Source organism: Somniosus microcephalus, chromosome 26, assembly GCF_052327205.1.
Source record: "Somniosus microcephalus isolate GS21.2 chromosome 26, FLI_Smic_1.0, whole genome shotgun sequence".
Taxonomy (NCBI): domain Eukaryota; kingdom Metazoa; phylum Chordata; class Chondrichthyes; order Squaliformes; family Somniosidae; genus Somniosus; species Somniosus microcephalus.
The window spans coordinates 31,776,515-31,791,501 of record NC_141012.1 but is presented as its reverse complement, the minus strand read 5'-3'; the positions used below and the strand labels follow the sequence as shown (position 1 = coordinate 31,791,501).

Below are 14,987 nucleotides of genomic sequence, written 5' to 3'. Positions count from 1 at the left end.
ATCAACTGAGCCACAGCTGACATTTGGGTAAAATATATATATGTACAACATAATGTTTATTGGAGGAATTAGAATGCAATGGGCTAATTTTATGAACTAGTGTAAAATACTTTACATCTCATTAAATAATGCATTATAGCTGCTGTCATAGCTATGCAAAAAATCAACTTAATTATGATAAATCTAATTCAATGTTTAGACCTATTCATTTCTGACTCTTGTAACTATGATTCTGAAATGTTTTAATATATCTGAGTAAATGCGCTGATTGGCTGAGCACTATACGTTCACATATGACTGAGTCGTCACTGTGTTATAACACACTTGGCACCAGCGCACGCCAACTGAACTAAATCAGGCGGGTTTCTATAAACAAAAACCTGATCTTTCACAGTTTCAAAGAGATAAGACTAAGGGGACCATGTGTATTTTACCGGTTGATGTGGGCAGACTGATCAATTGGAGAACTCAAACCAACAGTGGGGTCCCTGAATTACCTGCCTCAGTCCCACTGTATGGTATTCAGGGCTGTCTGCCAGTTATAGCTTAAATAATAACACTCAGGGCTACCTGTTAGCTACTGCTGCCATTCAGCGAGGTAAATCACTGACCAATTCACTGAACCAGCTGGGATCCTTATCACTTCAGTTATACTGCAGCAGGTGTGATTTCCAAGTGAGATACGACTAATGTTTGGAGGTGACCTTCCCAATTTTTGCCTAAATGCACATGACACCTGAATTACAACACACAGTTTGTGTGTCACATCAATGCAACTGTTTGGTACATCTTTTAGGCATGGGGAGTTTCCTCTGTGCACCTTGAGCTTGTCTAAAGAGCAGATTTATCATATTAAAGCACAAAGCACACAGAGGAATTCTTCCCTCCATGTGTTATACACAATTGTGCAGAATTCAATCCAGTGTGCTCTAGATAGATGTGATTTCAGGAAGTTCTTAACAATAGCCCACAGACATCAGGGAATTTTGTTTCTAAGTTACATATATGTTGGCAAGCTTTTGAAGAAGTGTCTGAATTACCTTTCATTGCAAATCGAGCCCCAGATTCCTGAATTCACTTATACCCTTATCCAACCAATGCACACACAGGCACTCGTATACACGCACACTGTAAGAATGAAAATATATGTTTTGTATGTGTGATGGACTCGAGACTATTAATATAAGATGTATCTAATAAAGATAAATTTGATGTGTATGGATCTCCCTGGGAGCGGAGCTCAAGGCAACGGCGCGAAACTTAACAAAGGAAACCTGCATAACAGGATAACCCCCACAGAGACAGCATCGAAAACCCATCGAAACTCACCATTGAAACTCAAGAGCCATTAAAACGTGTTAACAAACAATTAACTTAATCAAGAACCCAATCCTGGGGTCTTAGCAATTTAGACTAGAGACAATGGACTTAGAAAGATATAAAATAAGGAGCCCAAAGGTTCTCGCTCGCTCTCTGGATGACCACACGGAAAAGCAGGAAGTCCTTCCTCTACAGACCAAACCAAGAAGCAAGGAAAAAGGCCGCGTACATTGCTTGACTTGAGGAAGTACAAGTCCGTTTAAATCTAACCCATTACCTTACCTGTTATAATTGAGTAGAGTCCATAGGATACCAGTAGGCTATTGTTTTGATGTGCATGAGTGTGCGTGTTTAATAAACTTATTCCAAATTGTTTCAAAAGAATTGGTCTTGCTGTCAATTTAATGCCAGTCAAAATAAAAAGCTTACAACACACACACGCACTCGTATACACGCACACACACGCACATGCATGCACTCATATACACACGCACACATGCACTCGTATACACACACGCACACGCACTTATATACACGCACTCGTATACACACACGCATGCACTCATACACACACATGCACTCGTATACACACACGCATGCACTCGTATACACGCACACACGCACTCACGGGGGCAACTACACACATACAAACACAGAGGGATCTGCAAACACATTCAGAACTTTAAAAATGGTTGTTTGATGTGATTGTGGAAGTCAGTTAATAGATATGATAAATTTAATACAAAGACATGCTATTTCAGTAAATGTAAAAACCTTTTTGTCTGATTATAAGGTTAATTTGTACAACACACAGATAAATTAATTAAAATGTACACTTTGGAACAACTGCACAACAGAACATACAAAAATAAGACTCCGTTAAGATTGACAACAGACGAGTTTTAACCTAGTTCACAATGGAAGCATGACCTACAGTAGGGAATGCTGGTGTGGGCAATGAGCATCTCCAGCTTGTACAATGGGTCAGGATGGGTATATTTTGAACACTGGTAATTGTTATGCTGGCTTAGCACTGATTAGAAAATAGCTGGAAATTGGCAGAGAGTAAAAGATAACGGCATGTTGCATTTTCTGGTATGGGTTTAAATCAACATTAGGTGGCTTCTGTCAGTGGGCTGAAGACACTGCGGTAATCAACCAACCATTAGGGGGGCAGATCCAAGCAACTGAATTAATGTGCAGTTTTTTTTTAGCTATTACACACTGTCAGACTGTCGGTGATTCTAATGTTAGTCACAGTGAGCAACGCTAGGGAGAGGGAAAATCAACCATTGTTGTTATGCAATGGGCTGGATTTTGCCAATGGGGAGCTTTTGGAGGCGGGACTCCCACTTGTCGGGTTTTAGTCCCGCCTCCATCAACTTCTGCCCAACCCACGCTATTTTCCCTTGATTGACCTTGTTAAGCCCACCCAGCGGGCTTAGCAGGCCAATTAAGGGGAAGCCGGTTACAGAGAACGTCAACATATGACGTTTCATCTGTCAAAAACTTTTGACAGATGAATTGTCATCGTTTGACAGCTCTGTGAAGCTGCCAAACACTGACATTCTCTGTAGTTTGATGAGTTCTTGAATTCAAGACTGATCAAACCTCTTTCTTTAGCAGAAATTAGATGGTTGTTGCATTGGAGAATGCAGCAGCCATCTGTCATCTCTGCCGCGGAGATGCGAGACTCTCCGCATACTCACCGATTGAACCCTGCAGGAAGAAACAAAGGTAAGTAAACTTTTTCTAACACTTTCCACTTACCTCACATACTCACCTCTCCACACTTGCACCTATCACTTACCTTCACAGTGCATCTTTGCACCCCTCCGCCCCCCGCAGACCCACTGCTCGCCTCAGTGACCCTCGCAGGGTTTGCAGCCTTCGGGAAGCCCACACTTGTGTGGGTAAAATGGGGATAATCCTCTTATCTGCCTGTTAACTACCTGTTAACTACCTGTTAACAGGCAGTTAAGTGGCTGTAATCCCCTTCCCGCCTCCAAGGAGATGGGACCCGGCGCGGGTCGGCTACCCGCCTCCTGGCAAGATGGCACGGAGGCAGGTTGGGGGCGGGATGGGCACCCGCCCCATGATTCTGCCATATTCCTGGCAGTCCCGCCTCCATACCCGCCTCCCCAGGGCTGACAAGATCGCGCTCAATGACTCAAGTTGGAAAGATTGTGTGATGGGTGTCAGGTCAAGACAAAGTCAGATTCAAACGTGATGTCTTCCACGGATGAATGGCCTACCTTCACCCGTGAAGTATGGCCACTGGTGTGAGGTAGCAAAGGCCTGCTGCTGTGTGTTGGACTGTGCCCCAGCACCTTGAGGAAAGGAAGTGTGAAAACTGGTGAAAACATGATGAGGGATCACACCCTATGGGGTTAGATGCTGAATTTCCAGCTTTTATGATTCATATTGTGCAGCACTTTAAAAAAAAAAGATACAGTGCAACTTTGTTACAAACTTGCGGCCTGACAAAAGAATCCTCATCATATTGGGCTGGATCTTGCTGGAAAAGTAATGGCGTGTTAAAGTCAAACGCCGTTATTAATGCACAAATCGGCCAGCGAATTCAGGGATTAAGAGATACGGCATGAGTTGCGAATCTCCAGAAACCGCTGGTCGATTTCTGCTGCGCCGCCAGTTGCTTCACAAAAACAGCAACTGGCCCTTAGCCTCCCCGTTATTTTTAAGAACTTGCTGGATTTGCACATTAATTGCCCATCAAACTCGCCACAGAAATGTAAGTCTGGTAATTAACAGTGTAAGTATGTTTTTAACAATTTGATAATGGTTAATACAATGCCAATCAACCTCTCTGGCCCAGAAAGGGAACAGTTGAAACTGTGCAATCTCAATAATTCAGGTGGTAAATTGCTGTTAGAGATATTTAAAATTTAAAATGTAATTTGTTTTAAAACTTCATACCTTTCCTTTCTGTCTCTTTCCTCTCTTTATTTGTTTCTGTGCCTGATTTGACTTTTATTTACCCTCCTTCTCAGTTGGTCTCCTGTTTATTTCTCAATCCTTAATCCATTGTCCTGGCCAATATTTATCCTTCAACCAACAGAACAAAAACAGATTATCTGGTCATTAGCACATTGCTGTTTGTGGGACCTTGCTGTGCGCAAATTGGCTGCCGCGCTTCCCACATTACAACAGTGACTCCACTTCAAAAAGTACTTCATTGGCTGTAAAGCGCTTTGAGACGTCCGGTGGTCGTGAAAGTCGCTACAGAAATGCAAGTCTTTCTTTCTTAAATCTCATCGGTTAAGGAGCTAGACTGTTGGTCCCGCTGTTCACTGAAGCCCCAGATGCCCCATTGCCTTCACCATGCCGTTATCAGCTCGCACTTCCAGCAAGTTAGGACGCAAAATATTTTTGAGTTGAAGGGTGCAGGAAAACGTTTAACTAACGGCGTGAAACGCCTCGCTCCAGCAAGATCCGACCCAACTGAGATCTGAACTCTTCTACTCTTTTTACCTGACGTTCTACTGAGACCAGTTAAATAATTTGTTCCACTGGGACAGATCTGTGGTGACAGAGGGGACTATTTTCCTCAGTGTGACAATTAGGAAGAAAAAGTAACGGTTTGTAAATAGCTATTATCCAGAAAGCAAGAACAGACTTCTCATCCGTTTGTTTGATCCTCGCTCTGACCTAAAATCCATTCATGGAAATTAATGCAACATAACCTTTTGCTTATTAAGGTCTCGTTGAAGGCCAATCAGAAGCAAACTTGTGTAGAATTATGCAAGGGGGGTCAGGGGAAATATAAACCAAAAGTGAGTTCTGAGCTTCAACCCAGAACTGCCGTTTAACTTAATGAACAGATAGAGGCGACTTTTTAGACGGGTACTCCAGATGTGGAGCCTCCACTGCTGGGGGTGCATTTAGGGAAAATTACAGGTAGTAAAATGAATGGATGGGAAATGGTGGGAAGTGGGCCTTGGGAGTTCCCCCTTTTGCAGTCATGGCAGGGAAGGCCACTTTATCGCCAGCACACAATCAGAAAATCACGTCCTTTAGCATCAGCACAGCTTTCAGTCATAAAGAGTTCAGTCAACCAGATTATGCAGCATAACAATTTTTTCAGACGCCGACACTCCTGGCAGCAGGAATGTTTTTTCACCTCCTCTCGCTAGCCCCCCCCCCCGACTTGCTCTGGCCTCTCAGATCACAGTCCACATGGAGCGCAGATGCTAATGCCACTTTTCTGTCAGATCACATTACTCATCTGCAGAAGCGGACTTTTTCCAAAGTCCATTTATGACTAAAAGAAAAAGTAGCATTTTATATTGTGCGCAGGATTCTCGATTTGTAACGGCAATGCTCATACAATGAGATATATGCTGGTGCGCAGTGTTTAACCTGTGTTTCAAACTATATTAGCAATGCACTGTTCCGCCAGCTTACCCTTGTATTCCATCTCATCTGTAATGATTGATGAAGAAAAATAAAACTCACGTTTTATTATACCCAACCAAACCCCTTCAAAAAATAGAACAGTGTTAACATCTCTATCAGCAGCACTAGAATTTTGTATAGTCTTGTCTTCTGAGAATGACAAGAGCAATTCTTTTTAGAAAAATCTTTATGAAATATACCCACAGTTAGGGAGAGGAAAAATTGGCTCGTTTCCTGCCCCCAATCTGTATCTAGTGGCTGCTATTATAAGTGTAAGTCTGTGTACAGTACAGAACGAGGTCACTCGGCCCATCACTCTTGTCACAACTCTCTGAAAGAGCTCCGTTGCTCTGCGCTCTCCCCATGCCCTATAACATTTGTCTTTTTCACAGTTTTATCCATTTCCCTTTTAAAGGCTATTATGAATTCTATTTTTTGTGTGGGAAAAAATGGCAGCCATTTTGAGCCCAATGAGAGCCCTCAAACATAACATGAGGGAATCAAGGGATATGGGGATCGGGCGGGAAAGTGGAGTTGAGGTAAAAGATCAGCCATGATCTTATTGACTGGCGGAGCAGGCTCGAGGGGCCGTATGGCCTACCCCTGCTCCTATTTCTTATGTTCAAATCATCTGCTTTTTTGGTGGTGTTATTAAGAGAAGCCGGGTTAATGGGACCTTTCAGATCCACCTGAATCACTAGAACAGTTTATTTATTGGTTTAACATCTCATGCTCCGACAATGCAGCAAACCCCAAGTTTTGGTTTCCCCCACAAGTGGAAGCATCTCCTCTCTCTAGTGTCACATTTTGTTCATCTGCAGTGGAGCCAAGGTGACGCCAACTAATAGGAAGTGTATTATATTATTTGCTATATCACACTGAAACAAGGTTAATACAAGCTCTGGGGACTGGGTAAAGCAGTTTTTAATCGGCTTATTGAAATTTAAACCCTTCTACTGTCTATAGCGGAGACTAAGGAATTTGTTTGTTACATGGGAGGTGCGCGATAGACTTTGTCATAACCAGGTTCCCCCATAATTAATCTGTGCATTGGAAGTGATGGTTTTAATTGACTTTGACTTTGTTTTAATGAGAAATTAATTTTGAGGCGTTAAAGAGAGATTGTCATCTCACTGGGGACGTTTCGGTTTTTATGTTTCAATTCCGGGAGCAGCCAGAAACGGTTGGCTGCAGGAATCCAGCTCAAAGACTGTAAACTAAACTACACAGCAACAGATGTTGTTTCTGTTGTACTGTGAAGATTCACCTTGTACTTTTAAAGTGAAGCTTAAAGGTTCATTTTCTGACTCTCTGTTGCTGGCAGGGAGTCTTGCCTGCTGAGAGTATTTGGAATTCGGTTATGCAGTGCCCATTATTTCCCAAGCATTTTGGCTATGTGCTCTCTTGCTCGAAGCTAGTCTCTCTGCCAGGAGTGCCGAGTCAGAATGTGAACCCTTTCATTTCAAATGATAGCATCTAATTTTTTAAATAGTACTTCATTATATCATGTATCTCTGCTCTATACTAAACGGGTGAATTATTTTCCAAGACAGATCCTGTTTACCATGGTTATGATAAGCAATGCAACATTCCTGTGTTGATTAAATATTGTGGTAATGGGCGGAAGAGTTTAATCAATGGTGCTTGGCTTGATGATCAAGTCTGATCTATGCTGAGGCAAACAAGGTGCAATGAATGCTAGACAGTTGGCAGAAGATGGGGAAGGCCGTAGGTTTTGGGATTTCTGACCATTTTTACCACAGAAGGATCTAACATAGCATTATATAGCATTACATAGAAATTACATCATGGAAGCAGGCCATTCGTCCCAACTGGTCAATGCCATTGTTTATGCTCCACACAAGCCTCCTCCCACCCTTCTTCATCTAATCCTATCAGCAGATCCTTCTATTGCTTTCTCCCTCATGCACCTATCTCGCTTCCCCTTAAATGCATCTACTCAACTACTCCATGTGGTAACAAGTTCCACATTCTAATCACTCTCTGGTTTCTCCTGGATTCTTACCGAATTTATCAACGACTACCTTATATTTATGAACCTGCAGTTTTGATTTCCCTCACAAGTTGAAGCATTTTCTCTACGTTTACCCTATCAACAACAACAACAACTTATATTTATATAGCGCCTTGAACGTAATAAAATGCCCCAAGACGCTTCACCAGAGTGTTATTTTAAAAAAAAATTGACACCGAGCCATATAAGGAGATGTTAGGGCAGTTGACCAAAAGCTTGGTTGATGGGGTAGGTTTTAAGGAGCGTCTTAAAGGAGGAAAGAGAAGTGAAGAGGCAGAGAGATTTAGGGAGGGAATTCCAGAGCTTAGGACCTAGGTAGCTGAAGACAAGACCACCAATGGTGGAGCATTTAAAATTTAAAATATCAAACCCCTTCATAATTTTAAAGATCTCTATTGGGTCACCCCTCAGTCTTCCCTTTTCTACAGAAAGGAGCCCCAGCCTGTTCAGTGTTTCCTGATTGTTGTAATCTCTAAGTTCTGGTAGCATCCATGTAAATCATTGCTGCACCTTGGATGATACCAAAACTGAAAGGTTATAATTATCGGGAAAGACTGAGCAGCCTTGGTCTGATTGATAATAAAATATTACCTTTAAGTGAAATTTTGTTCTCAATGAGTTAAGTGCTCTGAACAGGAAGCCTGGAAGATGTGCATGTAAAGCTAGAAGAACCAGTGTGTGGAGTGCTGCTACTTGTGTATCATTCCCCTCTGAGACAGTAAGAGTCATTAACTTATCCTAGATAAGAGATTGGGTGATTATGCTGATTTAACTTCTTTTCTCTGAGCTATCGTTGCTCATTAGGTCTGGATGACATTATTAATTTGTGAAACAGCAGGAGATAGTTTCTAAGGGGGCCTCTACTCAGAGGGGCAGTAGCCAGTTTAATTGGCAGCCCTACTGGCTAACCTGGAGACAGAGAGAGAATAAGGGGTCAAACCGCTGGCTAGCTGTCCAGCTAGGAACAGAGGATGAAAAACACATGTGTGATAGCAAAATACTGCAGATGCTGGAAATCCGAAATAACAACAGAAAATGCTGGATAAACTCAGCAGGCCAGGCAACATCCGTGGAGAGAAATTAGAGTCAACGTTTCGGGTCAAAACCCTTTGTCAAGACTAAAGAGGCACAGGAAATGAAATAGATTAAGAGGTTGAAAAACACATGGCCTGGTGTCAGTTCCAGGAGGTTTGCTGTGAGAAAGAGACCAAGGGGTCGATTTTCCTGGAGCCATCAGGTGGGGTTTCAGGCGTGTGGGGGGGGGGGGAAATCCTGAATTTGGGGGTCCCGACACCATCCCGCTCAAAACCCTGTCCTGTTTCAGGGGCGGCGGGTACCCGCCCCGCACTGGGACCCGCTGAAACCAGGCAGGAAGGGATTAGTGCCAATTAACTGCCTATTAATAGGTAGTTAACAGGCAGTTTTTAGCCTAATCCCTATTTTGAGGGGTTTCGTGTGGGATTCCCGACGGCTCCAAACCACGCCAGGTTAGAACAGGTGGGCCATCGGGTTGAAGGAGTTGGAGGGGTCGCGATGTCGGTGCTTAGGTGAGTGATGGGTGCATGAGTGCAAAGATAAGTGTGTTTGGTGTGTCTAAAGTGTGTAAAGAACTTTTACTTACCTGTACTTACCTTAACAGCCTTTCTTCCTGTAGCTGTCGGGAGCCCGTCATTCAGCCGGCACTTAAAGCTGAATGGCTGTGATCTGTGAAAAGTGACAGCCTTTAGGTTTGAGTGCTGCTGAGAGTTCTAACTGAGTCTGTGTAGAAGGACTCATGTTAGAACTCAGACTGTCAGTGTTTGACAGCTTCAAACAGCTGTGAAACACTGATATTTCACCTGTCAAGGAAAGATGAAATTGCAGTCTGTGACGTCACCTGTTGCCGGGTGGCCCTTAATTGGCCTGCTGAGCCCGCTGGGCGAGCTCAACAAGGTCAATCAAGGGAAAATCGCACAGATTGGCCAGACGTCGAAGTAGGCGGGTCTAAAACCCGAAAGTTGTAGTCTCGTCTTCTTCCCGACAGCTTCGGGAAAATCGACCCCCAAGTGTCCAAGTCCTTTTTCCTTAAGATGGCGTCTGTCAGATTCAGAGAAACGGCTGAGCAGATAGATGAATATTTAGCCTGCGAATGGGGACAGTATGGCATATTTCTTTTTTCGTTGCAATCAAGTCGAAGAGCAGTGAGATATAGTGGCAATGTTCTCTGTTTGTTCACCTAAAAATTGCAATACAAACTAATTTGTTGATGTTGATTTGGTGAGAGCCGGGGAGTGGGGCTAATTGGAGAGCTCTTTCGAACATCGGCACAGGGACAGTGGGCCGAATGGCCACCTTCTGTGCTGTATGATTCCACGATATGTGTTCGGCCTTGTCTCATTAAAATGTGAGGCAGACTGCCTTTGAAAAGATTGGAAAAGCGCACGTGTGAGATTACAGTAACCATTTTATTTACGAAGGGCTTCATTTGTTATGGTCCTGGGTCACCCATCGCCCGTCTGCGTCCCTACCTCAGCTCATCTCTTTATGTAGATCGGTGTCAAATTTTGTCCGATTACACGCCTGTGAAGCGCCTTTGGACTATGTTAAAGGCGCTATATAAATGCAAGTTGTTATTGTTGGGCCATGCTATCGTATGACTAGATATTAGGCAGTTAAGTAAAAGTCCTGTTGTAAGAGACATGGGATCCACTTATGGGAGAGACTCTGAAATGCTGAATCTGAGAAGGTATCTAGAGCAGACCTGAAATTTGTAACACCTGCATGTTACTGTTGGTAGTGGTGGAGGCCCAATTTCTGCACAGGGAATACTCCAACTCAATCCAGCAAGCTTCAGTGAAGCTCTTGCTCCAGGACTCCAATGGAAAGAGCAGGTTTGCACAGCTCGCGCTACTAGCTGCAAGAAGATGCTTCCCCACTGTGGTGAAGGGCAGCCCGCCCCACAACGAGCATGTGACTGAAGATACATGTGGGAGATATTCCAACCAGAATGAACGAGGTTCTGCCTCTGTCTGGAACTGGAAATATAACAAGCTCTCTCAGATCCATTCTTGGAGGCTCACTCAACACAAACTGCCCCAGACACCAAGCCACCCACTGACCACGAAAGTAAAATGAGCCCCACTGATGTGACCACCACTGGGCCTACATCCCCCACCCAACCCCTATATCCATGCTTAACTAATCCCCAGAAACCAAGTCTAAACAAAACAATCAACAATACACCACTCCTTTAAGGGTGAGCAGCAGCCCCTTTAAGAGCTGCTGCATTGCCTAATTTCACCGCTCCCCCTCCCTCCCAGTGATGAGGGCAATGCAGTTGATGTGGTGTACATGGACTTCCAAAAAGCAATTGATAAAGTGCCACATAATAGGCTTGCCAGAAAAGTTGAAGCCCATGGAATACAAGGGACAGTGGCAGCATGGATAAGAAATTGGCCAAGTGACAGGAAACAGAGAGTAGTGGTGAACGGTTGTTTTTCAGACTGGAGGAAGGTATGCCCCAGGGGTCGGTACTAGGACCACTGTTTTTCTTGATGTATGTTAATGACCTGGACTTGGGTGTACAGATGACATAAAACTTGGAAGTATAGTGAACAGTGACGATAGTGATAGACTTCAAGAGGACATAGATAGGCTGGTGGAATGGGCGGACACGTGGCAGATGAAATTTAACACTGAAAAGTGTGAAGTGATACATTTTGATAGGAAGAACGAGGAGAGGCAATATAAACTAAAGGGTACAATTCGAAACGGGGTGCATGAACAGAGACCTGGGGGTATATGTGCAAAAATCATTGAAGGTGGCAGGGCAGGTTGAGAATGCGGTTAAAAAAGCATACGGGATCCTGGGCTTCATAAATAGAGGCACAGAGTACAAAAGCAAGGAATGTATGATGAATCTTTATAAAACACTTGTTCGGCCTCAACTGGAGTATTGTGTCCAAATCTGGGTACCACACTTTAGGAAGGATGTGAAGGCCTTAGAGAGGGTGCAGAAAAGATTTACAAGAATGGTTCCAGTGATGAGGGACTTCAGTTATATGGATAGGCTGGAGAACCTGGGGTTGTTCTCCTTAGAGCAGAGAAAGTTGAGAGGAGATTTGATAGAGTTGTTCAAAATCATGAGGGGTCTAGACAGAGTAGATAGAGAGAAACTGTTCCCATTAGTGGAAGGGTCAAGAACCAGAGGACACAGATTTAAGGTGATTGGCAGAAGGTCCAAAGGCGATATGAGGAAAAACTTGTTTACGCAGCGAGTGGTTAGGATCTCGAATCCACTACCTGAGAGGGTGGTGGAGGCAGATTCAATCATGGCCTTCAAAGGGGAATTGCATAAGTACGTGAAGGAAGAAAATTTGCAGGGCTACGGGGAAAGGGCGGGGGAGTGGGACTAGCTGAAGTGCTCTTGCAAGAGCTGGCACGGCCTCGATGGGCCGACTGGCCCCATTCTGTGCTGTAACCATTCTATGATTCTGCGATTCTATAATTGCACTGCTGGTTAGCCCCCTTCGTCATGTATGAACCTAGACAGTGAATGTCAGGGTGGGGGGGGGGGGAATATTCAATTATTGAGGACATCACAGCTGAGCCTAAACCTGTCCTTATTCTGTGTCCAAACACAAACCTTCCACTTTCTCAGAAGCCCTCACAGATCAGACACGATACTGGCTCCCTAAAGACAGGAGCAGCACAATTCCAAAATGCTACCTTTCCTGTGGGCACGATTTCCTCTCTACACTGTGCGATGCAATTACAATTCTGTTCTTATATAAATGATTTTACAACTTCATTAGATACAGTGGAGGAAATCTGTCCCCTCCCTCCCCGAGGTCATTTTATTCAAATGTCCATTGTCGCTTGAGACTAGAGAATAGGACGGAACTCTCTGTGATGCTCAAAGGAAAGCTTTTAGGAAAGTAACTTTCTTTCCTTAATCTTCCATTCGTTCACATAATTTTCAGCAGCCAACAGAATAGTTCTGCCAACCAGTGCCTTATGAAATGGCCCCTGCAGGAAATTTGCCAGAAGCTGTTGTGCTTTCCATAAGCAAGTCCTTTCTGTGGCACCTGAGCTAAAACTGGGTTCTTCAGCCACACTTAATTTTCCTGCGTATGAAGCAAATGATAGCATATTACTTTTCATCCTGCCAAAAATGGCTCTTTATTTAACTCAGGCTAAAAGCATTAGCTATGCTCGTCCCCATGGCAACACTCTTGTGCAACATAAAAATCCACCAGAAAGGGGCACCTTCTCCCAAGCAAACACAACAAACAATTCAAAGAGTTCCAGTTTCTTCATTATGTACTCCAGTGAACCTTTGTGACCAAACTAATGGATGTGCTGGCACATCCAAAGAACTGAAAAAAAATGTGCTAGGGCTTTCCATTACTACAGCCTGTGTAGTCTCTGGACAATGGCCTGTGCTTCCAGGAGGTGCCACCAGTGTTTTTTTCCTGTGATGCAGTGGTGTCTTTCATTGACGCACACAGCTGTCAAATGAGTCAAAAGGATCGATACCAGCATCAATCATGGGCATATCATTCCACACCTAAATCTGAAGTCCAGCATAAAACGGCAATAAAGTAACCAAAGAAAAGTGTAAAGGAGTGCATTCCAAAGTTGTCAAGGGCTAATTAACAGTTTGTGTTGTAGCCAATGAACTTAAGCCAGTCCCACTCCCCAATCTCTCCCACCTAGAAGGACAAGGGCAGCAGGCGCATGGGAACACCACCACCTCCAAGTTCCCCTCCAAGTTACGCACCATCCTGACTTTGAAGTATATCATCGTTCCTTCATCGTCGCTGGGTCAAAATCCTGGAACTCCCTCCCTAACAGCACTGTGGGAGTACCTTCACCACACGGACTGCAGCGGTTCAAGGCGGCGACTCACCACCACCTTCTCAAGGGCAACTAGGGATGGGCAATAAATGCTGGCCTTGCCAGCGACACCCACATCCCAGGAACAAATTTAAAAAAAATTACATTTATCAGTAATACCATGCACTTCTGTATCACATCATCACACAAAATTAAAAGATGAACTTTGAATAAAAATAATGGCCTAGAAATTCAGTTGCGTGCGCCAGCCGTTAGCGCCTTAAGAGGAGTAGACTTCGAGCGCTAGGCACTTAGCGGCCGGGCGCAGCACGATCTGCGCCTACGTCCAACTTCAGTAGACATTTAGCGCCGGCGCAAAGTGTTTGCGCGTGCTCAGCTGCGCGCGCAGCTTATGACGTCATTTCGTCGTGCAACGCCCTTTGTGCGCCCCAAACCGGAACTTCAGTCGCGCCCGCCCAATGTGGGTGTGGCGGTGCTAAGAACTGTGAAGTGGAACGCAGCAGAGGCCCTGCGGGCCTCGGGGAGCACTAATTAAAGGGCACTTACACTGAACTATAAAGGCCAGCCATTTTGCTGCAATGACTTTTGTGCAACGGATTTCTGGACAGAGACCAAGGAAGAGACCTTACTGATTTGGCCCAACATAGGAGAGGTATTTTTGGCTTCTGGCCAGAGCTTGGCAATTTGCCTCATTGTGATTTCATTGTTTGCCAGTATATTATGGGGGCTGCATGGGGTGCCAACCCTCAGTTCCAGCATTATGTGCGAAGGGCTCGCAGACACTGTGTGAGAGGGGCAGCCATGCCTAGACGCAGAGGGGGCATCAGGCGTCGGCAACGTAGGCCTTACCCACTCAGGGAATACCGCCAGCAGGTGTCCTATCTCACCATGACTGCCGCGCAGTGTGTTAAGAGGCTGCGCTTCAGAAGGGAGGTGGTTGCAGAGATCTGCCAGCTGCTTCACAGAGATCTGCGTCCACAGCTGATGTGCAGGACGTCTCTGTCGGTGGAAGTGAAGGTCACGGTGGCTCTGAACTTTTATGCAAGCGGCTCCTTCCAAGCCGCTGCTGGGGACATAGCTAACATATCCCAGTTCGCCGTGCATCGCTGCATCCGGCAGGTCACCGATGCCCTTTTCACAAGGAGACACCAATTCATCTCCTTCCCCATGACCCTGGAGAGGCAGGAGCAGCGTGCAGTCGGATTTGCGACGATCGCGGACTTCCCCATGGTGCAGGGCGCCATTGACTGCACGCATGTGGCTTTGCGGGCACCTATCGACAATGCTGAGGATTACCGCAACCGGAAGGGCTACCATTCCCTCAATGTACAGCTGGTGTGTGACAACAGGCAGTGCATCCTAGCTGTCAATGCCCGCT

General features: G+C 44.8%; 1 protein-coding gene across 8 annotated transcripts in view; it reads right to left on the bottom strand.

Annotated features, from left to right (window-relative positions):
• The window catches only part of LOC147100377 (galactosylgalactosylxylosylprotein 3-beta-glucuronosyltransferase 1), a 233,570-nt gene that overhangs the window by 62,036 nt on the left and 156,547 nt on the right, over positions 1-14,987 (bottom strand). The window contains exon 1 of one of the 8 annotated variants that reach the window (XM_085968039.1): positions 1,041-1,441. The exons of the other annotated variants lie outside the window; for them this stretch is intronic. The gene's annotated coding sequence lies outside the window, so the exon portion shown is untranslated. Of the gene's footprint in view, positions 1-1,040; positions 1,442-14,987 lie in introns of those variants that run through there. 8 annotated transcript variants of the gene reach the window in all.